Raw genomic sequence first — 25,688 nt, forward strand, 5'->3', positions numbered from 1 at the left:
CCGAAATTCATGTAGAAAATTACATATCACTTCGGTTTACAGTATAACAAACTAGCATGTAAGAATTCTTCTACATTTAACAGGTATAAGATAACTTGGTGCCAAGTAACAGGGTCAAAGAACAATTGAATGATAGGCTATTTACTCTAAATCTAGGGACAACCACAGTTTGGGGAATTTTAATTTACATATTGACCAGGATCCCCTATCTCCAGCTGGTGAGGTTTTATTAGAGATAATGTATGGGTTGAGATGGGAACAATTTGTTAAACTTTGTATCCACAAGTATGGCCACACTTTGGACATTATTGTGTGTCCTAATTTCTAATCTCAAAAGCCTCCTGACATTGTAACTACAATACCACCATTATCAGACCACCACCTTATCTCCTGTTCAATTCAACTGCTACCTCATCATATACTTCATTATTCTGTTCAACATATCATGAAGCAAAGTTATATGGATGTGGATTTATTTAAGATGTATTTAACACCTTGCCTTGCTGAGCTTTCTGTTTAGAACATTAATAGTGTTGATTCCTGGTACTCAATGATTTCTGATAAAGTCAGGGATAAAAATTTAAGTGGCAGCAGGAAACCAAGAATAAAGAGACTGAAAAAAAATCACATAAAAATACAATTTCTAAACAAACATTTTCTATTGATGCCACACAGGATAAACTTGAACAGTTTTAAGTAATTGGATCTTATACAAGAGTTTCAACATGGGAGAGAGAAGAAACAGGCCAGAGAAAATGACAATAGTGGAAGGACAGGAGACAGCAACACAAAGAAGGAAGAAGAAGAGCGAGGACAGGAACGGGAAAAACAGAGAGGGGGAGGGGTAAACAGCATAAAGGGAGGACAGGACTGAGAATGACATAGAATCAAAGTGGAGAAAAAAGTAGCTATTTGCAAAGGAGTTTGGTACTGCCATTAGTAGTGAAAAATGGCGTCATTGTGACAGCTTTTTTAAATTTAAATATTTTTAATTTATTGTTTAAGCACAACAAGACATGTGTAACATAGAACAAGTTCCGAGGTATGAACATTATCACCCGTAACAAAGTCTTGTACGCTTACAAAATATTAGGACTCCAAGCATACGAAAAACTGACATCAGCACCTGTGAATAATACACAATCAATGTGAAATGGAATAACACATAATAATAAAGTAAGATACTGCCGGTGAACGATGAGTCAGTCTCATTATGTCTGAAAAAGCAAAAATAAAAATAAAATATAACCCCTCATGACCTCCCCCCCCCTTACTCTGCGGTGATAAAGGTGTAGTGATTAGTAATAAAGAGTATGAGAATATTGAGTGGATGGATGTGATGGTAAAGCGTCAACATAGTGTTGGAAAACTGCAGTAAGTATAGTAGACATGGTACATAAAAGAGGACATGGGAACTAGTGATGAGACAGCTTGAAAACACCATGTTAAAGAGAAAAGGTCGCCTTGCTCAGTCGGCAGCTGCGCTACACAAAGCCTCCTTCCATCTGCCGTAGGGTTGCCTCGTGGCTTGGAATCTTCCATAACTCTTCTTGACATGTGCCGGGATTTCCGCCAATCTATATACTGTTGCGAGTCTATTTTGAATTGTAGCTAAGGAAGGAATCTGGGGTGATTTCCATCTTTCTGCTATTTCAATCCTGGTAGTGGTAAAGATGAAGTTGACCAGATTGTTGGAATTGTCCTTGCCCGGAAATAAGGGCATCCCTAATAGGGCATGCTGAGGTAAAATCTTTGTAGGGACCCCGCAGAGCTGATGTATCCATGTTTCTATGGAAGTCCATAAAGTCTGAAGCAAGGGACAGTCCCACCATATGTGAAGAAAGCTACCAACATTATTACACCTCCTCCAGCATTGATCAGAAACATTTGGCATCATACAATGTAAACGTATCGGGCAGTAGTACCATCTCATTAACAGTTTTAAGGAGTTTTCAATCATAGATGACGCAATCAACCCCCTGCCCGTATGCATGAAGATCATTTCCCAATCTCACTGCGACAGGGATATATTCAGATCAGTTTCCCAAGCAATCACAAATTTTGGTTTCATGAATGGCACCTTACCTAGCATAGCATATAGTAACGAGAGTAATTTAGTTGTATTATCCGCTTTACTACAGATTTTCTCGAACTCTGACTGACCTTGTTGTAAGTGTTCTTGAAGCTGTGCACTTGAAGCAAAATGTCTTAATTGTAAATACAAAAAACAGATCAGAACCTTCTAATTCGTATTTATTTATTTATTCGTTTTTATATACCGAAGTTTAGCTAGAGGCCTTCACTCCGGTTTACATTTGAAACAACGAAATACATGTGTAGAAACCATATGAAAGTCATTACAATAAATTGGTCGAACCGAAAAATACATCTAACAATAAGAATGGTAATACAACATTTAGGATAAAATGATAGAGCGAGATAAAACAGTATAACGAGATATAATACTATAACAAGGTAGTTGGTAATTCACGATTTAGGATAATTAACAGCAGGGGGCAAGTTGTGAATCTGGTTGTGAAGGTAGATGGGAAGGGATGTGCGTTATCAGGTTTTCTAGCGATATATTGGGAGTATCATTATATGGATTAAATCACCGTAATGGAATGGTTTAGTGATAAGTAAATAAGTATGAAGTGTCTGTAGGGTTATGGAGTGTTGGTTGTGATGGGTAGTTTAACCAATCCCATCTTTGAAAGTTTGTCTGAAGAGCCAGGTCTTGAGTTCTTTTTTTAAAGGTTTTAGTGTTATTTTGTAGTCTTAGTTGCTCTGGAAGTGAGTTCCAGAGGTGAGGGCCTGCTATTGAGATGGCTCTGTTTCTTACAGTAGTATGTTTGGCAGTTGAAATTTTTGGGATGTTGAGTTTTAACTTGTTAGTTGTTCTCATATTACGTTGAGAGACGTGTCTCTGAATGATGTTATTTAGTCCTGTGTTTTCCATATTGTGAATTGCGCTGTGTATAATGGTCAGAGACTTATATTTGATTCTCCTATCCACGGATAACCAATGTAGTTCTTTTAGGACTGGGGTGATGTGGTCGGATCTTTTGCGACCAGTGAGGATTCTGGCTGATGTGTTCTGTAGTAGTTGGAGTGGTCGAATGGTAGATTTTGGTAGGCCTATCAGTAGTGAGTTGCAATAGTCGAAACTGGTGAATATGAGTGATTGAAGAATGGTTCTGAAGTCGGGTTGGTATAGTAGAGGTTTAAGGTGTTTGAGGATTAGTAACTTATGGAAGCCTTCTTTGATTTTCTGGGAGATGTGTTTTTTGAAGTTAAGTTCTGGGTCTAGCCACATTCTGAGATCTTTCACTTTGTCCTGTAGTTTGATGTGTGAGTTGTCGATTTGTATGGTGTGTTGTCGATTTGTATTTAAATTGGAGATCTGGAAATGTGATGAGACCCCCTCTTCCCCCAAACATGCTTCCACAGGTAAATCCCCCATTGTAGCCACTTTCGGGAGGTGTGCGACCTATATCCCGGGGTGAAATGATTATTGGAGTATAAGTAAGTATCTAAATGATACTCCCTGGTGCCCAAAAGTACATGTTTTCTAGCATGCCAGAGATGGAGTGGTAATAACATGGTAGGGGGGAGAAGGTCGTCCGGCTTAATAATCCATGTTTTCTTAGGTTGCCATAGTAGACTGGGTAATGGAACCTCACCCATAAGCTGCTGACTGAAATGTACCCAAGGTTTCTGCGGATTTTGCCAATGCCAATCTATAAGCATTTTGAACCGAGCTGTCAAAAAGTATCTCTCAAGATTGGGAACTCACAATCCACCCTGTTGTTTAGATTTATAGAGAGTTTTATGAGCTATACGTGGACGTTTACCACCCCAAACATACATCAGCAACCTCTTCTGCCAATGGGCTATACGCTTATGGGGAATATCTATGGGTAATGTCTGAAATAAATAAAGCAATTTAGGGAGGACAATCATTTTTACCGCAGCTATGCGACCTACCCAAGAGGTCCTATATCTGTTCCATTCTTCCAACTCTTGAGTTATCTTAGACCACAAGTTCTCATAATTTAAGAGGAAGAGATCCTGAGTGGCGCTAATATAAACCCCCAGATATTTTAATTTGTGCGCAGCCCATTTAAATCAAAACCTCACTTTTAAGTGAAGCCTCTATAGAGGACGTAATATTAACATTGAGAATCTCTGACTTTTCCCAATTAATTCGAAAGCCCGATAACCTACTAAAAGCTTTCAGGGCAGCAGACAAGTGCAGAAGAGTGAGTTCGGGTTCAGTCACAATTAATAAAATGTCATCCACAAAGAGTGACAATTTTGAGGAGAATTGTTTTACTTCTAGTCCCCGAATATCAGGATTGTGCTCCAGAAATGTCGCAAATAAAAGCGGTGACAAGGGGCAGCCCTGCCGAGTGCCCCATCGAACCGGAAAAGAGGGAGAATAGGCTCCATTTATCTTGATACAAGCTAGGGGGTCTGTATAAAGCTGTTGGACATTATCTCCAAAATTTAGCTTCTTTACAAGGGCAAAAAGATATGGCCAGTGGACCATATCAAAAGCTTTCTCGGCATCAACCGAGAGAGCCACTGTAGGAATGTGTTTTTTGACCCACCATATTATGTCTAAGATCTTATGGACATTATCACTAGCCTGGTGACCCAGTATAAAGCCCACATGATCCGTGTGGATGATCTGGGCTATAAAGCTGTTCAACCGAGTCGCCAGAATTTTGGCCAGAATTTTCAGGTCTATATTTTTTAGCGAGATCGGTCTGTAAGACCCACACACAGTGGGTCTCTACCCGGCTTAGCAATGATCGTTATGCCCACTGTGTTAGCTGAGGTTGATAGAGAAGTACCCTCTTTCAAGGACTGAAGAAATTTACCAGGACAGGAGCCAGCTGCATGGCAAATTGCTGATAAAACCGCCCAGTGTAACCTTCGAGGCCCGGGGACTTCCCTGGTTTAAGTGATTTTATAGCCGCAAGAACTTCCATCTCCAAAATGTCCTTGTTTAGTATGTTTTGTTGGGATACCTCAAGTATTGGCAAATGGGAGCTGTCAAGATATCTAACTATCTCCCCTGTGTCTATTCCCTTGTCTCTCGCATATAATTCAGAGTGAAATTGATGGAATCTCTGCCTGATAGATGTGTTATCAGTCAGCATTACTCCCTCCCTGCTCTTTATCTTTACTATAGTAGTTTGGGCTTGTCTTCATTTTAGAAGCTGAGCTAACACTTTTCTGGCTTTGTTCCCCCCTTCGAAATACTTCTGCTGAGTGCGCTCTAGCTGATGTGCTATAGTTGAGGCATCCAGCAAGGCATTACGAGTTCTTAAGTCATCCAATTGAGCAGGCGTTTCCCCGAGGAGAGCCAGCAATTTTATGGATACACTCCAATTTCTTTATTTTATTTTATTTATTTATTTAAAGTCTTTTCTATGCCATCGCTAAGTTATATACCATCGCAACGGTTTACATGTATGCACATAAGTAAGTTTGGAGTAAGCGTACTATAGTACATTCTAACAGGTGCCATTAAGTTTCGGTTACATTAAATCATAAAAATACGTACAAATGTTTAGAGATGTAGGTTCTGGCCAGGTGTACCTAGAAGGTGCTTTTACAGGTCAAAAAAAATCACATTTACTGTGCTATATTATTACATTCATTGTGTACTCAATTTGTTAAAATATTGTAATGCACATTTATGAGAATAGTGCTGTGTGCTGGTGCTCTTCTGTTTATTCCAGTGTATTTTCTATTCTCCGGTTCTTTAGAAAAGGCTTGTTAGACTTCTCTTGAATGTTTTGGGGTCTCTCTAATCTGATCTCCAAAGGCATTGTGTTCCAGAGTGTGGGTCCTGCTAAAGACAATGCCCTTTCTCTTACCTAAGTCTCGCTGTCTTGACTGAGGGAATGGTTAAGAGAGCTTTGTTTGCTGAACAAAGGTTCCTGTGTGGTACGTGTACCCGTACTGCAGTGTTTAGCCAGTCCGCTTTTTCATGATGTATTAGTTTATGTATGGCGCATAGTGCTTTGTATTTTATTCTTTGTTCTATGGGTAGTCAGTGAAGTTCGACCAGAGTTTCAGTTATATGGTCTCTTCTTCTTTTTCCAGTTAGTATTCTCGCTGCTGTGTTTTGTAGAATTTGAAGTGGTCTTATTGTTGTATTTGGGAGTCCTAGTTTAGCACAGCACTTAGAGTACATGACCCACACAGAAATCTAAGGTCAGCAAACAGAGCACTCCTTCCCATTCCCTCGGTAAAAACCGCAAGACTTACCCAAGTAAGGGCCCGAGCACTGTCTCTAGCCGGTCCCATATTATGGAACTCCATGCCCCTTGACCTTAGACTCCAGAGCAATCATAAACTTTTTAAAACACAGCTCAAAACCTGGCTTTACATACAAGCCTTCAAGAAAGAAAACTGATGCGGGCAACGAAGGAAAAGTTATGCGGCTTAAAGCACCTGAATGCCTTATTTTATAAAGCCTCACCAAATTATTTCAACATTTTTAACTGTATACAACCTTCAGGACATATTGCTATGATACACTTAATCCCCCTAATAAACACCTTATTGTTACCGAATACTATTGGCACCACCTATGTAATGTACGACCCATATTTTTACTGGTGCCCTATTGTAAACCGTTGTGATGGTGAATAACTTAATGATGGTATATAAAAACTCTTAAATAAATAAAATAAATAAATAAATAGCCATTAGTTGCGCCCTATTCCCCTCCCATTGCTTTTTTAAAAAAGAGGCCCTTGCAATAAGTTTCCCTCTAATAACCGCCTTCAAGCAACCCAAAAGCACTACCGGATTCACTTTCCCATTATCATTCAATGCCAAATATTCTTGTATGACAGACTTAACCTGTGCTACATAGGTAGGATCCTCTATAATGGAGTCATTAAGCCTCCAAAACCTGTTACCCCTATTGTAGTTGATCTGTAGCGAGAACCATATAGGTGCGTGGTCCAACCAAACAATAGGTTCAATATCAATCGCAGTGACTCTAGGGAGGAGACCCATACTACCCAAAAAGAGATCTATCAGAGAGTAACTACCATTGGGAGCTGAGAAAAAGGTGTAGTTCCTTGATTTTGGATAACGAGAACGCCACATGTCTATCAAGCCCTGACTGCGCATAAGGGTCCGTAATACTGTCCGAGCTAACTTGGGGTCAGAGCTGGAACCAGAAGAAGTATCCAGGTAAGGATTATATGATAAGTTAAAGTTCCCCCGATAATCAATTGTCCCTCCACTTTGGTCAATAAGGTCTGAGTGAGAAATTGATAAAATTCCACTTTATGCATCGTAGGTCCGTAAACAGAGACCAATGAGAATAGTTCTCCCCTCACTACTAGCTTAACCAATATGAATCTACCATCTGTGTCAGCATAAAACTCTTTAAATTCAAAATAGATATCCTTGTGGATGAGAATCCCCACTCCTGAATATTTAGAGGCAACCGTAGCTGCTGCCCAATATTGGTGAGGGAATTTCAAATGTCTCATCAGACCTTGGTAACATTTTCTTAAGTGGGTTTCCTGGAGGAGGACCACGTCTGCTCCCAAACGTTCTAATTCTTTAATCAACAGACACAGTTTTCTTGGGGTGTTAAGGCCCTTAACATTTAAAGAAAAAAATTTAAGAGTCGCCATCACATATGATCCTTCCCTCCCCTTTCCCAACTGAGAAATTAGCAAACAAGGATACATGAACACCCATCCAAACCCAAGAAATAAAGTCACCATCACAACTACCACCCATATACCCATCCCCCCACCCTTCCCTCCCTCAGAAAACTGAAGCATTGTCTCTGTACCCCATAGAACCATGGAGGAAGTCTTACAGCACTCCTCATGACACCCGGCCTGGGCTTACGAATCAACTCAACAGTAACTGCTTCTTTCGCTGTGGAGAGACTAAATCAAACCTTGAAATGAAACTGCGGAAGTAATACAAAAACATCCCCTGGACGATTTGTATCCAGAATAGCGTCGCAAACTTGACATCAGGATAACAGTAAAAAAAAAAAAAAAGGTGTGAAATCGGCAATTCACACAGGGGCCTCTCCGCCCTCGCTATCAGCTGGATTTCTCTGAAGGCATCATCTGTCCTATGCGACCCTCTGCCACCTGGGTAATGGGACCGATGTCCGATTAGATATCCCCGACGGGAATATTCACATGTCATATGTGATGGCCTTTAAGATCTCAGCAGCATCCTGCACGGTTTGAGCACAGTGTGTGACCCCCTGCACCATGAAGGATAGCCCGCCTGGAAACAACCACCAGTAGCGTATATTAACTTCATTAAGTTTGACAGTGATACAGCGAAACTCCAGACGTTTTTTCAGGGTGGCAGACGACAGGTCAGCAAATATGGCGATGTCATGACCTTCTCAGAGCCAGGTGTGCTGTTTTCTCACTGCAGTAAAAATCTTCTCCTTAAGGGCATAGGAGTGGTAACAAACACTTTATCTCTAGGCTTGTTTGTGATTTTCGGCCCTAAGGTCCTGTGGGCCCGTTCTATTAAAATGGGTTGCTCGGGGTCCTCAGCCATGGCAGAGCTGTCTTGCAGGAGAAAACGTGAGATTTTAATTACCACAGCATTACAGTCAGTGAACTCTTCAGTTTCAGGTACACCCCTTATCCTTATATTGCTGCGCCTGCTTCGATTTTCAATATCTTCAAGTTTCTCCGTTAGATTTCGGCAGGTCTCTTGCAGCGCAGTGTGCTCTTTTTGCAGCGTGTGCCACCCCTCTCCTTGTGTGTCAAACCTGATCTCAGCCTCATTTATCTGACAACCCAGCTCTGCAATATCCTTTCTCATTTCCGTGATCAATGCAGACACCTCAGTCTGGTAGGTCTTGATGTCCTGCCTGAGTTCCCCAAACCACCCTCGCATTTCGGAATGGGTGGGATACGCACAGTCTAGGTCAGGCACATCTCCGCTTGTTTCCTCCACTTCGGCGATTGGGTCTTCCGGCGCCATTTTGGATTGCTCGGGGTCTGCCGAAATCATCACCGCAGGAAAATGAAAACTTACGCAGGTCTGAAATTTTCTTTTTGTTGGACATCTCCATTCAAAGCAGGGGACCTTCGACCGTATTATACCCCATTTTCGAGTGCGCTGAAACGCGAAAGGCAAGCGTACAGCCCAGCGGTCCCGGGGAGCAGAGAAGTTAGGCTGCTCTTGTCAGAAAATATTTTAATATTTTGTGCTTTATTGATAATTACTTATATTTAGTGAAGTCAGTAATCAATTAGCCATAAAGAGACATGTTAGCATTAATACCCATAAGCCTTTACTTCTTCTAAAAGCCATGGCTTTAGTCGAAGGCCTGTGCTGGAAAAACTCCAGCCCCCTCTTCTCCCCCTTTTCAGACCTTGAGAAAGGTTGTTTTCGACTTATTGCTTATCTCTAGTGAGAAAGAAGTCTGCATTTTATGGCCTTGGGCATCCTTAAACATGTGGTCACTCAGGCGTGAATCCTGGGATGGGGGGAGTGCATAAGTTCTTCTCTCAGAAATAGAAAGGATTGTTTGGGTTTTTTTTTAATTTATTAGTTTTCAATAATTAACAAAGAGTCACAATATTTCAATATATTACAACATATTCATCCATCTATACTTTCATAATACCATGCCCCTCCACTATATCTAATACAAAAGAAAAATAATCCAAACAGGACTCTTATAATTATTAGAATAAAAATAATCAGGAATATAAGGGGATCCAAGATGTTAAAGCGAGCATAAATCATCTAATTTCAAAAATTATAAGAAATCTTTAAGGAGAGAATACTTTTATCATTTATGCCCGAACTACTGAGGTGCCACTGTCTCAGTTCCATAATTATCCAAAAAGGAACGTAAATGTAAGGGGTCATAATATATATACTTGTTATTATTTATATACATTAAGCATTTGCAAGGATATCTAATTGTAATTTTAGCTCCCAGCTGCCTTGCTTCTTGGCACATCTCCAACATCTGTTTTCTACGAAGTTGAGTGCTTCTTGAGAGATCAGGATAAATTCTTATTTTTTCACCATAGAAAAACTTATCTCTATTGCGTAAAAAACACTTCAGAACAGAATCTGTCCATAGGAAAAACAAAAGTACACAAAACAGTTCCCCGATACTCTATTTGTTCTGGCGTAGATGTTTCAAGAAAACCAGTCAGATCTACCCCTAAATTTAGGGGAGCATTTGGTTCCGTGTGTGATATTTCAGTTGTTCTTGATACAAAATAAATCTTTGAAATAGGTGGTATAGCTTCACTTGGAAATAAAAGAACTTCCAGCATATATTTTTTAAACTGATTGCGTAATGGTACCAATTTTATAGAGGGAAAATTTAGTATCCTCAAATTTAAATATTTCTGAGAATTTTCCAAGGATTCCAGCTTATTCAAAGTATTTGCCTCACTTTGTATTAATTTCACTTGAGTGTCTTGAATTTTGGTCACATTTAATTCAATTTCTTTGATTTTCTTCTCTTGAATGTCCAGCACAGGTTTAATTTCATTATCTTTTTGTTGAAGGTTAGTCACTGCCACGGTTAGAGTGGAAATTGCCTTCTCCAAGACAACTAAGGCATTGCACACAACATCTAAGGTTATTTCTTGCGGTCTTCTTAGCTTAAAACTGGGATCTGGGCTTACCTCCTTAGACCAGCAGACCTCCGAGATTTACTGGATTTCGTCTGCCAGCTCCTCTCCTCCACCGATAGCAAGATGGCGTCCTAAGGAGAGGATGCGTTGAGAGCTGCTCCTCGATTCGGAAGTTTCTTTCCTGAATAGAATGCCTCACACAAAGAGGAAGGGGAGGGTGAGGCTGGAGTCCGCAGTCGCCGCCTCACCAGATCCCCTTCAACCTAAGATCGAGGGCTTTTTCAACGTGGCTACTACTTCTACCCCAGAGAGGAGGTCCGCAGCGTCGGGTGGGGAGCGCACCCAGACGCCATTGGACACTTCAATATCTTTAAGTCCTGGGGCGCCCGATACTCCCTCTCCCCCTATCCATGATGTGAACCCGGAACAGGCCTGGACTCGGCGACCGGAGGGGTTGGCAGGAGCCCAGGAGGCAGCGGCTGTTTCCGGGTTAGGACCCGTTGGAGAGGGGGCGTGTGTTGACGCTCGAGAAGAGCGGAGAGAACAGTGGGGACCCACCGTGCAGAGTCCGGTGGATGAGAACACGTCAGAAAGGATTGGTTTTGCCTGGCGCACCCTGGCATTAAATAAAAGACCGAAAATGGGCACTTCTTTAAACAGGGTAAGAAAAACTCCTATTTTCCATATTCTGATATAGATATCGTTTGAACCTCATTCAAGGTTTTAGAACTGAAGTTCTTCAAAGGCTAAAAAAGATAGATGTATTGACAGAAAAGATACAGTTATTCTGGATCAAAAGGATTCAAAGAGTTTTTCAGGGTATAAAACTTGAAGCAGTCACAGAAGGAAGTGTGTGTGACTTTGGATTTTTCCTTGCACGTGACTATAGTGAGACAAGAGCGGGCTGCTTCAGATATCTGGTAAAGAGATAATCATGTATTCAAGTATATGAGAACCTTTAAATTGCTATTATTTCTAGATTGGCAGATGTATTAGAAATGCATTGATTAATTAATTGAAAAGATGACATTGATTGATATTTACCTGATTTTAATAATTTCAGTTACCCTATTAATGGTTGTCACATTAATAGGAAAATTAGTTCTTACCTGTTAATTTTCGTTCCTGTAGTACCACGGATCAGTCCAGACAGTGGGTTGAGCCTCCTTTCCAGCAGGTGGAGACAGACTAAAACTTGAAGGATGCCCTATATCAGGACAGAGCCTATCCTCTAACCCTTCAGTATAACGTTTGTCAAAGCATAAAACAAGAAACCCAAGAATAGGATCAAGCAAGTAACTATAAAGCTCAACGGAGCAAATATAGAATAATGTAGAAAAACATAGTATACCTATACGCTCTTGCATCAACTTGGTATAAGAAAACGACCAAGGCTTCCGGTGTAATTGCTCAGTAATCTTGCACAAAGAAAAACTAGGAAAATCTGCAGACCTGCAAGAAAATAAGCTTCGAGAGGACAGAAGACAGACAGGGAAGGGCGTCTGGACTGATCCGTGGTACTACAGGAACGAAAATTAACAGGTAAGAACTAATTTTCCTTTCCTGTACGTACCCGGATCAGTCCAGACAGTGGGATGTACCAAAGCTTCCCTAAACTGGGTGGGACAGAGACAGTCCCGCTCGAAGCACTTGCCGCCCAAAGGAACCGAACACCAGAGCGTGCACATCCAGACGGTAGTGACGAGCAAAAGTGTGCAGAGAGATCCAAGTGGCGGCCCTGCAAATCTCCTGCGGAGAGACAGATTGACTCTCCGCCCACGAAGTAGCCTGAGAACGCAGAGAATGGGCCTTCAGACCCTCAGGAAGCGGATGACCTTGACAAAGATACGCCGAGGAAATGGCTTCCTTCAACCACCATGCAATCGTGGTCATAGAAGCCTGTATACCGCGGTTGGGACCACTCCAAAGGACGAAGAGATGGTCCGATACCCGGAAGTCATTGGTGACCTGGAGATAGCGAAGCAAGACTCGTTTTACATCTAGCCGACGGAGGTCACCACCCGCTGTACCCGCAATCTCCTCCGGAGAGAACGCTGGGAGTTCGACCGACTGGTTGACATGAAAAGCGGAGACAACCTTAGGCAAGAAGGAAGGAACCGTCCTGAGAGAAACCCCGGAATCCGAGAAACGCAAGACGGGCTCCCGACAGGACAGCGCCTGAAGCTTGGAAATGCGGCGAGCAGAGGAAATAGAGACCAGAAAGACAGCTTTGAGAGTAAGATCCTTGAGCCTAGCGTGGCGAAGAGGGTCAAAGGGAGCCGCACAGAGAGCACGAAGGACCAGGTTGAGACTCCACGACTGACACATGGCCCGAGAGGGAGGGCGGAGACACCCCTCAGGAAACGAATCACGTCCGGGTGAGCCGCTAAGGAATGACCATCCACCCGACCCAGGAGAGAGCCAAGCGCAGAGACTTGAACGCGTAGAGAACTGAAGGAGAGGCCCTTAGAGAGACCCTTCTGAAGAAAAGAAAGAACCAAAGGGATCGAGACGGAGCGCGCCGGGACACCCGCCTCCGTACACGCGGACTCAAAAACCTTCCAGATGCGCACATAGGCCAGAGAAGTCGACTGCTTCCGGGCTCGCAGTAGGGTAGAGATGACCTCCTCCCTATAACCTTTGCGCCTCAGGCGACGCCGTTCAAAAGCCAGGCCGCTAGACAGAAGCGATCGGCCTGGTCGAATAATACAGGACCCTGCCGGAGGAGACGAGGAAGATGACCGAGACGCAGGGGCCCGTCCACCACTAGATTGATGAGATCCGCGAACCACGGCCTTCGCAGCCACTCGGGAGCGATGAGAATCACCGGACCCCAGTGAAGCTCGATTCTCCTGAGGATTTTCCCCACCAGAAGCCATGGGGGAAACACGTACAGAAGGACGTCCGCTGGCCAAGGGAAAGCCAGAGCATCCACGCCCTCTGCGCCGTGCTCCCTCCAGCGGCTGAAGAACCGATTGGCCTTGGCATTGCGCAGAGTTGCCATGAGATCGAGGTGAGGGGGACCCCACCTGTCCACTATCAGAGCCTTGGCTGTGTCCGAGAGTTCCCACTCTCCCGGATCGAGCGACTGCCGGCTGAGGAAGTCGGCTTAAACATTGTCTTTGCCTGCGATGTGAGAAGCCGCAAGGCACTGTAGGTGACGCTCCGCCCAAGCGATGAGTCGACTGGCTTCTAAGGCTACCAGGGGACTGCGAGTGCCCCCTTGGCGATTGATGTAGGCGACTGTGGTGGAGTTGTCGGCCAGGACTCTTACCGCCTTGCCGCGGACCAGGGGAAGGAACTCCTGAAGAGCCAGGCGGATCGCCAAAGTTTCCAGTCGATTGATGTGCCAGTGTGACTGAGTCTGCGACCAAGTTCCCTGGGTGGACTGAGAAAGGCAGACCGCACCCCAGCCCAACAGGCTGGCGTCCGTGGTCATTATCGTCCACTGTGGAGCTTGAAGAGGCATCCCTTGCAGAAGATGAGGAAGAGACAGCCACCACTGTAATTCGTCGGCAGTAGAATCCAAGAACGGAAAGACTACGTGGAACTGCTCTGACACTGGCTGCCAACGGGACAGCAAAGCTTTCTGCAACGGACGCATATGAGCAAAGGCCCAGGGAACAAGGTCGATGGTAGAAGCCATGGATCCCAGGACTTGGAGATTATTCCAGGCTGTAGGAGAAGGTAGCGCAATCAGATTCCGGACCTGAACGATCAGCTTGAGGGTGTGCACCCGAGGCAGGAAAACCTTGCCTACTCGGGTGTCGAAGTGAGCTCCCAGAAATTCCAACTCCTGGGAGGGCTGAAGCTTGCTCTTGGAAAAGTTCACTATCCACCCGAGGGAGGCAAGGAGCTCCAAGACGCGATCCACCGCCCGCCGGCAAGAGGTCTCCGACTTGGCCCGAATGAGCCAATCTTCCAGATAGGTATGGACAAGAATCCCCTCCCGGCGCAAGGCCGCCGCTACTACTACCATGACCTTCGTGAAGGTGCGAGGAGCAGTCGCGAGGCCGAAGGGGAGAGCTCGAAACTGGAAGTCCTGGTTGAGAATGTGGAATCGGAGATACTTCTGGTAGTCGTGGTGAATGGGAATATGAAAATATGCTTCTGCGAGATCGAGGGAAGCAAGGAACTCTCCGGGACGGACCGCCGCAATGACCGCCCGCAGGGTTTCCATGCGGAAGTGGGGAATCTTGAGGGCCCGGTTGACCCTCTTGAGGTCCAGAATGGGGCGGAAGGACCCGTCCTTTTTGGGCACAGTGAAGTAAATAGAATACTGGCTGGCGCCAAGCTCCCTCTCTGGGACTGGGACCACCGCCCCCAGATCCAGAAGCTTGGAGAGAGTCTGGACCACCGCGTCCCTCTTGGCCCGTCCGCAAGGCGAAAAAAGAAAGAGATCTGGCAGTTCCCTGACGAGCTTGAAAGCGTACCCGTCTTTGAAAATGTCGAGGACCCACTGGTCTGACGTGATCTTGACCCATTTCTCGAAGAACAGGGAGAGGCGGCCGCCGAGGTAAGGGACCGAGGAATGGGTCAGCTGAACTTCACTGCGTGGCAGGTTTGGTGGTGGCACGCACAGGCTGGCCCTCGCGAAAAGGCCGCCTGCCACAAAAGGACTGCGACCAGGACTGAGCACGAACAGACCCCCTCGCAGAACCGCCCCGCCCCCGAGAAGCGAAGCAACGCTGGCCCCTGAAGCGAGAGCGGGAGGACGCGAAGGATCGGGAAGACTTAGGGCGGTCCCTCTGGAAGCTTATGGACCTTGTTGTCAGCTAAGGAGTCCATAAGCTTCTCGAGATCCTCGCCAAAGAGCATCTTACCTTTGAAGGGCAGCGTGCCCAGCCGAGTCTTCGAGGACTGATCAGCCGACCAGTGGCGTAGCCAAAGGAGCCTCCGGGCAGCGACTGCCTAAACCATCGCCTTCGCCTGCACACGGACCAGATCGTAGAGGGCATCTGATACATAGGCGGTTACCGCCTCCAGACGTTCGGCTTGTTCTGCCTAACCTGGCGGAAGATCCCGGGCGCAGAGTAACTGTTGAACCCACTGAAGGCCCGCCCGCATCATGAGACTGCTACAGCAAGACGCTCGGACCCAGAGGGCCAGAACGTCGAAGATGCGCTTCAGGTGAGCCTCCAATTTATGATCTTGTGGATCCTTCAAAGCCGTGGAACCTTCCACCGGGATCGTGGTTTGCTTGGCAACCGCAGAGACATAGGAATCTACCAAGGGATATCGCAGCAGCTCCAAGCCCTCTTCCGGGAGGGGATAGAGCTTATCCATCGCACGCCCCATCCGGAGCGAACCATCAGGAGCCTCCCATTCCCGAAGGATAAGGAGCTTGAGCATGGGGTGGAAGGGAAAGGCCGAGGCCGGAGCCCCCCCAGAACCGGGTTCATATCCTTAGGGAGCGAGGCCATGAGATTATCCACGGAAGGACTCTCCAGACCCAGCTCCTGCAGAACAAAGGGCAGGAGGGGCTCCAATTCCTCCTTACGAAAAAGGCGAAGGGCTCTGCGGTCATCCCCCTCTAGGGAGGGGCATCTGCCAAATCAGAGGAAGCGACGGGGTCCGAGGACCCAGGAGACACCGGGGGGGGGGGGGGCACCCCTGGGACCACCCGCACCCGAACTGGTCCCTGGGGCTCCGCAGCCGGTCCGGCGGTCAACGGCGCTGAGCAAGGGATTTTTGGCGGGGGGGGACGACAAGGGGGGGGACAAGGGGGGGGCTTTCGTCCTGCTCATGCAAGCTAGCTAATGTTGAGATTACTTACCTGGTAATCTTCTTTTCCTTAGTGTAGACAGATGGACTCAGAACCAATGGGATAGTATCCGCGTGCTAGCAGTTGGAGACGGATCTGACGTCAGCATGGGGTATATAGCCCCACAGGAAGCGCAGCGATTCAGTAATCTTCCTTGCAAAAGCTGTTATGGATGTGTGTACTGACGCTCAGTGAAAGTGAAAAGTGAAAACAGGATTCCCCTGACCGATTGACAGTGGCTGGAGACCGCCAGCATTCACAACCGGAAAGCGCAGATACTGGTAGAGTGTACGCTCTTAGGTAAACAAATGCCCTGGCTCACCTGGAACCGGTGAAAACTCATGTACACAGGCAGCTGGGCGGGATGCTGAGTCCATCTGTCTACACTAAGGAAAAGAAGATTACCAGGTAAGTAATCTCAACATTTCCTGGCGTGTAGCCAGATGGACTCAGCACCAATGGGATGTACAAAAGCTTTACTCCCCGCCGGGGCGGGAGGCTGCCTGAGGACCATGCAATACCGCCCTTGCAAAAGCCGAGTCCTCCCTGGCCTGGACATCCAGACGGTAGAACCTGGAAAAGGTATGAAGGGAGGACCACGTCGCTGCTTTACAGATCTCTGTCGGCGACAGCATCCTGGATTCAGCCCAAGACGCTGCTTGCGCTCTGGTAGAATGAGCATTAACCTGTAGAGGCGGAGCCTTCCCAGCCTCCACGTAGGCTGTTCTGACAACTTCTTTAATCCAGCGGGCAATGGTGGGCCGAGAGGCCGCTTCACCTCGCTTCTTCCCGCTGTGTAGGACGAACAGGTGGGTCCGTCTTTCGCAGGTCTTGTGTCACGTCCAGATACCGGGGCAGCAATCTGCCGATGTCGAGATGGCGTAATAAACGGCCTTCTTCAGATTTCTTCAAACCTACCGTGGTAGGCAAGGATATAGTTTGGTTAAGATGAAACTGTGAAACCACTTTAGGGAGAAAGGAGGGAACCGTCCGAAGCTGGATAGCCTCCGGAGTGATTCGTAGAAAGGGATCACGGCAGGACAGTGCTTGCAGCTCCGAGATGCGGCATGCGGAACACACCGCCAGCAAGAACACCAACTTCAAGGTGAGAGACCGGAGAGATAAGCCCCGAAGGGGTCGGAAGGTGGATCCCGCGAGGAAATCCAAAACAAGATTAAGGTTCCATAAGGGCACAGGCCACTTTAGTGGCGGACGAATATGCTTGACACCCAGCAGGAAACGAGAGACATCTGGGTGCTTGGCGCTGGTCTTGCCATCCCTCCTGGGACCATAGCAAGACAGTGCCGCTACCTGAACTTTGAAGGAGCTGAGGGAGAGACCCTTCTGAAGCCCATCCTGCAGAAAATCCAACACAATAGGTATGGTGGTGGCATGTGGATTGGTGCCGTGAGTGTCGCACCATGCTTCAAACACTCTCCAGATCCGTACGTAGGTGAGGGATGTGGAAAACTTGCGAGCTCGGAGGAGTGTATCAATCACGGGCCCCGAGTAACCTCTTTTCTTCAGTCTAGCCCTCTCAAGGGCCAGACCGTAAGAGAGAATTGAGCTGGGTCCTCGTGGAGGATGGGGCCTTGACGTAGAAGGTCCCGGAGAGGAGGCAGAGGAAGAGGCTCCCCTGCCAGTAGTCGTCTCATGTCCGTGTACCAGGCTCTTCTTGGCCAGTCTGGCGCCACTAGAAGAACTAGGCCCCGGTGCGTCTGAATCTTGTGGATGATGGCGCCCAGCAGAGGCCACGGAGGAAAGGCGTATAGTAGAGTCCCTGGAGGCCATGGCTGGACCAGGGCATCGATGCCGTGTGAGAACGGGTCGCGCCTGCGGCTGAAGTAGCTGGGGACTTGAGCATTGGACTTGTCCGCCAGTAAATCCATGGCCGGAATCCCCTAATGATCAACAATCATCTGGAAAGCTGTGGGGGACAGCTGCCACTCTCCTGGATTCAGGCTTTCTCTGCTGAGGAAGTCTGCTGTGGTATTGTCCTTCCCGGCAATGTGGACGGCGGAGATGTCTTGCAGATTTGCCTCTGCCCAAACCATCAGTGGGGCGATCTCCAGAGATACTTGTCGGCTTCTGGTTCCGCCCTGCCGGTTGATGTAGGCCACCGTGGTGGCGTTGTCGGACATCACTCTGACAGCTCTGTGCCGTAGTCTGTGAGCGAATCGAAGGCATGCCAAGCGGACTGCCCTGGCCTCCAGGCGATTGATGTTCCACGTTGACACCTCCTTGTTCCATCGCCCTTGCGCGGTGAGTTCTTCGCAATGTGCTCCCCAGCCGCTCAGGCTGGCATCCGTGGAGAGCAAGGTCCACGTGGGCGAGGACATCTTCGACCCCCTGCTCAGGTGGTCGGACTGCAACCACCACCGCAGCTGGGTCCGAACTCTGGCCGGTAGAGGAAGGCGCGTGGAATAGTCCCGCCGACGGGGGCTCCAGCGAGAGAGCAGGGAATGCTGTAGAGGTCTCATATGGGCCCGCGCCCAAGGCACCACTTCCAAGGTGGATGCCATGAGACCCAGAACCTGCAGATAATCCCAGGCAATGGGCCGACTGGCTCTCATCAGATACTGGATACGGTGTCGAAGTTTCAACTGTCTCTTGGTCGTAAGACTGACCGTGTCCGCCCGAGTGTCGAACCGCACTCCCAGATACTCTATTGACTGGGAAGGCAGTAGGCAGCTCTTGCTGAGGTTGATCACCCAGCCCAAGCTTTCCAGAAGGGCGATCACTCTGTCGGTTGTCCGCAGGCTCTCCTCTCGAGATTTCGCCCTGATCAGCCAGTCGTCTAGGTAGGGATGGATCAGAATCCCTTCCCGCCTGAGTGCCGCTGCCACCACTACTACCACTTTGGTGAATGTCCGTGGGGACGTGGCCAACCCGAAGGGTAGAGCCCAAAACTGGAAGTGGCGGCCCAGAACCTTGAAGCGCAGGTAGCGCTGATGATCCGGATGGATTGGAATATGAAGATATGCTTCGGACAGGTCTAATGCAGTGAGGAATTCTCCGGGCTGGACCGCGGCTTTGACGGAGCGCAGAGTTTCCATGCGAAACCTCGGTACCCGTAAGTAGCGATTGACTGACTTGAGGTCCAGCACAGGCCGAAAAGTGCCCCCTTTCTTGGGTACCATGAAATAAATGGAATAGTGTCCAGAATTCACTTCCCAGGCAGGTACTGGGAGGAAGACATTCAAGGACAGGAGCCTCGCCAGGGTAGCTTCTAACGCTGCCTTCTTGTGCCGGGGACAAGAAGATTCCACAAACTTGTCCGGAGGAAGAAGATGAAAATCCAGATAATATCCTTCCCGGATAACGGCGAGGACCCACTGGTCCGACGTAATCTCGACCCATCTGGGGTAGAAGAGGGTCAACCTGCCCCCTATGGCTTCGTTCCCCAGATGAATCGGCAAATTCTCATTGCGGGGCGCAACCGGGGCCCGAGCCCGGGCCAGCCCCACGCTTGCGCTGCTTGGTCCGAAAGGACTGATTCCTGGCCGGAGGACGAGTCGCCTGATAGCGCCCTCTATACGGAACAAAGCGCTGGGAACTCCTGCCCCTGTAGGGCCGTGGAAAGGAGCGCTGTCCCCTCCTGGATCGATCTTCCGGAAGTCTAGGCACAGGAGAGGCACCCCAGGTAGTGGCTAGCTTATCAAGGTCACTGCCAAACAGAAACGAGCCCTGAAAGGGTAACCTGGTGAGACGAGACTTCGAAGGCGCATCAGCTGACCACGGCCGGATCCAGAGCTGCCTCCTGGCGGCTACGGAGGATGAAATCCCCTTAGCTGTAGTGCGAACCAAATCCGATGCGGCATCGGTGAGGAAGGAAAGAGCGGACTCCATGTCAGCCGCTGGAGCGTTGTTCCTAACCTGAGACAAGCAGGCACGTGTCACCACAGTGCAGCAGGCCGCAATCCGCAAAGAAAGAGCTGCCACCTCAAAAGTTTGTTTCAGAATGGTGTCCATTCGTCTGTCATGGGGCTCCCTGAGGGCCGTCCCCCCTTCCACTGGAATAGTAGTGCGCTTGACCACAGCGCTAATTAAGGCGTCCACCTGAGGACATGCCAGCAGGTCCTGGAGAGCCGGTGCCAAGGGGTACATGCCTTTCAGGGCCCGGCCCCCTTTGAAGGAAGCCGCCGGAGCCGCCCATTCCAAATCTATGAGTTGCTGAGCCGCCTGCAAGAAAGGAAAATGGCGAGCTGTAGGACGAAGACCTTCCAGCAGGGGGTTCTGCGCAGAAGGTACCGAAGCACTGGGACCAGTGATATCCAACTCCGCCAGACACTGAGTCACGAGGTCCGAGAGGTCCTCCTTAGGGAAGAACCGCCTCATGGTTCTATATGGCTCAATCCCCGGGGGGAGGTCCCCCTCATCCGGGAGGTCGGACTCGTCCGGCGAAACCTCCTGGTCCGATTGATCCGGACTGTCCAGTGGTGGGAGGTCCCGCTCCCGATAAGGCTGTGAGGGTCCAGGCACAGGATCCCTAGGCGCTGCCACCGTAGCGGCGGCCGCAGCCGGCGCCACAGATGCAGCCAGCGCAGGAACCGCAGCAACAGCAGGAACCACCGGAGCAGCAGGGACAGTAGGGCCGGGTTGGGAAGCCGTCTGCATCTGGACGAAGGCATGAATCCCCTTAAAGAGATCCACCCAGGAAATGGAAGCAGCCTCTAATCTCCGGGGTACAAGATCCCCCGGGATTCCCGAATGGTCAAGACTGCCCCCCCAAATCCGGGGTAGCCCCAGGGGAACTGTCAAGAAACTGCGGCTGAGACTGGTCCTGGCCGGAGGGTCCCCTGCCGCCGCACATTGGGCACATAGGGAGTCTGGTTCAGTACTGCGTGTGGCTCTAAGGTGGCATGCAGAGCAGAGGCCAAGGGCCGAAATGCCTGAGATAAGCGGCTGCGCCGCTGAGGATGCGGCTGCGTGCTGATCCATACGAAACCGAACAAGCGCGCAATAATATGCGGCAGCAATAGGCGCTTAATACAGCAGGCGCACAATAGCGGTAATAAGCGGCAGCAATAGGCGCGTAATACAACAGGCGCACAATAATAATAATAATATGCGGCAGCAATAGGCACTCAATACAACAACAAGCGCACAATAGGAATAATATGCGGCAGCAATAGGCGCTGAATACAACAAGCGCACAATAGTAACAGTATGCGGCAGCAATAAGCGCATAATAGAACAGGCGCACAATAATAATAATATGCGGCAGCAATAGGCGCTGAATACAACAAGCGCACAATAGTAACAGTATGCGGCAGCAATAAGCGCGTAATAGAACAGGCGCACAATAATAATAATATGCGGCAGCAATAGGCGCTGAATACAACAGGCGCACAATAGTAACAATATGCGGCAGAAATAGGTAATCAGCAGTTAAGCAGTTAACAATATACGCTGAATGAGATTCAATAGGCAATCAGCAGTTAAGCAGTCAGCAATATACGCTGAATGGCATTCAAATAGGCAATCAGCAGTTAAGCAGTTAGCAATATATGTGTAATGGTATTCAATAGGCAAGCAGCACGAAGCCGTTTAGCAATATACGCTCTATGGCATGCAACAGGCTTGCAATAATATGTGGCATATATTCACAGTGGCAGCCAATATGCAAAAACAATACAATATACGCACAAGGAGGAAGAAAGCCGCGCCCATTACGGACGCGGAATACCTGAATAGGGCCACCAAATGGCGTCCTCCACGGCTTGCCACGCCGCCGATCCTCGAGACTTCGGAGACCTGGGCGAAGAGATGTACGCCGTACCCGATCTTCGGCGCTTCTAGGCTGGAACACAGGCGGTCTCCGGCTGCGGGGGAAAAGGGCCGGTACCTTTCACCGCAGCGATTGGAGGAACTGCACCCGCTACCTCGTCCACGCCGGGACCGAGGGCCTCGGAGCCACACCAGAGTCTCCCCTGGGCGGCCGTGTCCCTGCCGCGGTTCGGCCGGACCGAGGACTTTCCCACCGGGGGGCCACGGTAAGCACCCTGGGAAGCTCAACTGGGGGGAGTGACAGAAACGTCCCTTGAGGAGCACGGGGCTCGATAGTCGTTTGTAAAGAAGAAAAGTAGAATCTAGAATGAGAAAAAGAGAAAATTAAAGTAGTTTTGGAAAGCACACTGAACCAGCGTGTAGGCACTCCAAACTGCTTTGGAGACGGAAATTACTGAATCGCTGCGCTTCCTGTGGGGCTATATACCCCGTGCTGACGTCAGATCCGTCTCCAACTGCTAGCACGCGGATACTATCCCATTGGTTCTGAGTCCATCTGGCTACACGCCAGGAAAATAAGATTTGTGCATGAGGACGAAATCCGCTGAAAAAGGGACCCTGGATTTGACAGTGGGGGGGGGGGGCAAGGAGGGGTCAGGACCCCCCTCCTGGTGACCCATGGGGGCCAAATCGGGGGTTAAATCAAAAAAATCCGGCCCCCCAGCCCCAGGAGCACTGAAATCGGCCCTGATGAAAAATCCAAGATGGTGGCCGTTCCCAGGCTCTGCCGACCCGGGAAATGCCTAACCATGCTGGGAGGAGTGGAGCCCCGGGCTAAATTTGCTTGTCCTGCCGAGGAGGGAGCTTTCCCACCCGGCAGGCAAGCATTACAGAGGCCCTGACGCGAAAAACGCGAAGAAGGCAGCCCACAAGAAAGGCAGGCTGCCTTCCGGGACATAGCTAAGCCGCGGCTAAAGAAAAAAAAAAGCTGAAAAAAAGCTTGATTGACAGCCTGCACAGCAGGAGAGAGCAGGAGGGAAACCTGCTGCCTTCTGCTTGTCTGGCTACCGGTTCTAGGCCTACTCTGACCAGAAAAAAGGAAAAAAGCTGGTCAACTGCTGCCAATAAGTTAGAGGTAGGTGAGTACCTGCAACTTATTTAAAGTTTAAAACAAATTTTTTTTTTTTTTTTTTTTTACTGAGCGCAGCAGCGGGTTCAAAACCCTCTCGGCAGCCAGATGGGGGGGAACGAGGCCCAGAGAGCGTCGGTCCCCACACCTGGAAGCGTCCACGGACTCAGGATATGCAGGGAAACCCCTACTGCAAAAGGGGCAAAGCCCCCCTGAGCCGGGCAAGAGCTGGGAGACGGCACCGTCTCCCACACAGAAACAGGAAAAATCACTAAAAAGAAGGCAAAATTCCCTTCTAGTTTTTTTTTGTTTGTTTTTTTTGACAAGAAATACTTGCTTGAGCCTAGAAAAGAAAGAAGAAAAAAGGCTGACTAGCCTACAGCAGAGAACCAAAGGGGAGATGCTGCACCTGCTGGAGACAGACGAATACTGAAGGGTTAGAGGATAGGCTCTGTCCTGATATAGGGCATCCTTCAAGTTTTAGTCTGTCTCCACCTGCTGGAAAGGAGGCTCAACCCACTGTCTGGACTGATCCGGGTACATACAGGAATGTAGGATATACTCTGGTAAAGTTAAGATTTGAACATAAAATGTTTCTTAGTCATTTAGAGATTTTTATTGATACCTTTCTTTATCTAAAATAAAGAAAATATTTTTTACTACAAACTGACTGGTTTATTTTAAATGCATGCTGTGCTGCATGAATTATTGGTGAATAAAGTTCTGTGGTAGATATACACACACATCTCTGAAATTAAACAATAAACTTTTTGTCTATGGGCAAGAAGGGTAAGAGGGAGGATTTAAGTAAGGGGTTTTCATCCAAGCAGGATTCCCTGGTAATTGTTTTAATTCTGCTAGTTGTAGAAACCTCTATACTTATATTCAAAACCTTTTTACACTCTCATGAGGAGTGACGTCACTTCCTCCATTGTGACAGCTTCTATCCTGAGGTGGGGGCAGAGCTGGCAAGAACAGTAGTAAAACAGAACGTGATAACAGATAAAGACCATACAGCTGATCCACATTCCCTGCTTAGATTTATAGTTTCTTCTCCCTCAGAGATCCTGTGAATTTATCCCTTATTTTCTTGAGTTTTGTTACTTTCCTCATCTTTACCACCTTCACATGCTGTTACATGCATCCACCACCCTTTTTGGAAAGAATTTTTTTTTTTACATTACTCCCAAGTCTACCCAGTTTTACCCTCATTCCAAACCTAATCATAGTTTCTACCAATCTGTGTTTCTATATGAAAAAGAGGAAGACTATGGCTGGTTGAGAGAAAGACAGGAAGACTCGGCTGTAGGGCAAGTCTGTTTGTGAGAGAGAGAGATTTGTGGGTGTAAGTGTGCAAGAGATGGGCTGAACTTGGGATAGCACATGTTTGACAAAGACTGGCTGGAGATGTATTCATGTTGTAGATATCTGTGCTTTGGGTCTGTATGAGGTTAGGCTGCATGTCCATGTTGAACGCTATGACTTTGTATGCCTTTTGAAGGTGACTGGGACTCTCATATATCTAAATTTGCATGAGGCTAGACTTATACAAGGCAGCATCAGCAAGGAAAGCTGTGTGCATCCTGACCAAAATTTGTCGAGTGGTCTATAGGAATAGAAAAAAATTGAAATAGGAATCAAAGCAATTCAAAATATGGAAAAAATGAGAAAATGTGTAAAACTAGTGACAAAACCAAAGGAAGAAATCTGCTGTCACACAATGGAAAACCAAGCTGCTTAACTATAATGGCTGTTCCTATAGACAGCAGGATAATCAATCAATGATATTCTATATCATATAAGATTAGCATTTACAAAGTTAAAAAAAAGCCTTGTAGTTTTTTCTAAACAGAGTGGCAGCCACTGTGTGGGCCCCTTCAGTCCTATATAATAGCTTAGGGAAGCCCAACTCAAAAAGGGAGGTGAGGGAGGGAACTTGTGCCTCATTAACTAGCTATCTTCAGAAAGCACACTTTACAAGTATGCAACTTTGTTTTCTCCATTGACAAAGCAGGTTTGCTTACATGTAAATAGGGTTCTTCATAGACCGTAGGATGAATTAGCCATAACATGGGGCAGCATTCAATGTTGCTGACAAGGACTCAAGCTTTCAGAGCTCAGTAAAGACTACTGAGCATGTGCAGGAGTTTCCGCACATGCATGCTGCCTCATTAGCCCCTCGATCTCTTCAATATGTTAAGTAATACTCACCTGTCTAGGGAGGCAGGCGGGTATTAAGAATGGCTAATTCATCCTATCATCTACCGAGAACTCTGTTTACAGGTAAGCAAACATGCTGACTTCATTAATAAGTAGGCATGAATTAGCCATAATACGTGGGGAGTCCAAAGCTGAGGGTTGCATGCAGAGCAATCACTGAAGTCAACTCAGCCCCACTATGTGGAAAGCAAACTACCAGGAGACAAGCTGC

The 25,688-nt window shown here is 47.6% G+C and overlaps 1 protein-coding gene across 3 annotated transcripts in view; it reads right to left on the minus strand.

Annotated features, from left to right (window-relative positions):
• Nucleotides 1-25,688, minus strand: part of RECK (reversion inducing cysteine rich protein with kazal motifs) — a 631,029-nt gene that overhangs the window by 377,766 nt on the left and 227,575 nt on the right. The gene's annotated exons all lie outside the window — the stretch shown is intronic.

This window comes from Rhinatrema bivittatum, chromosome 2 (assembly GCF_901001135.1).
Source record: "Rhinatrema bivittatum chromosome 2, aRhiBiv1.1, whole genome shotgun sequence".
NCBI classification, from domain to species: domain Eukaryota; kingdom Metazoa; phylum Chordata; class Amphibia; order Gymnophiona; family Rhinatrematidae; genus Rhinatrema; species Rhinatrema bivittatum.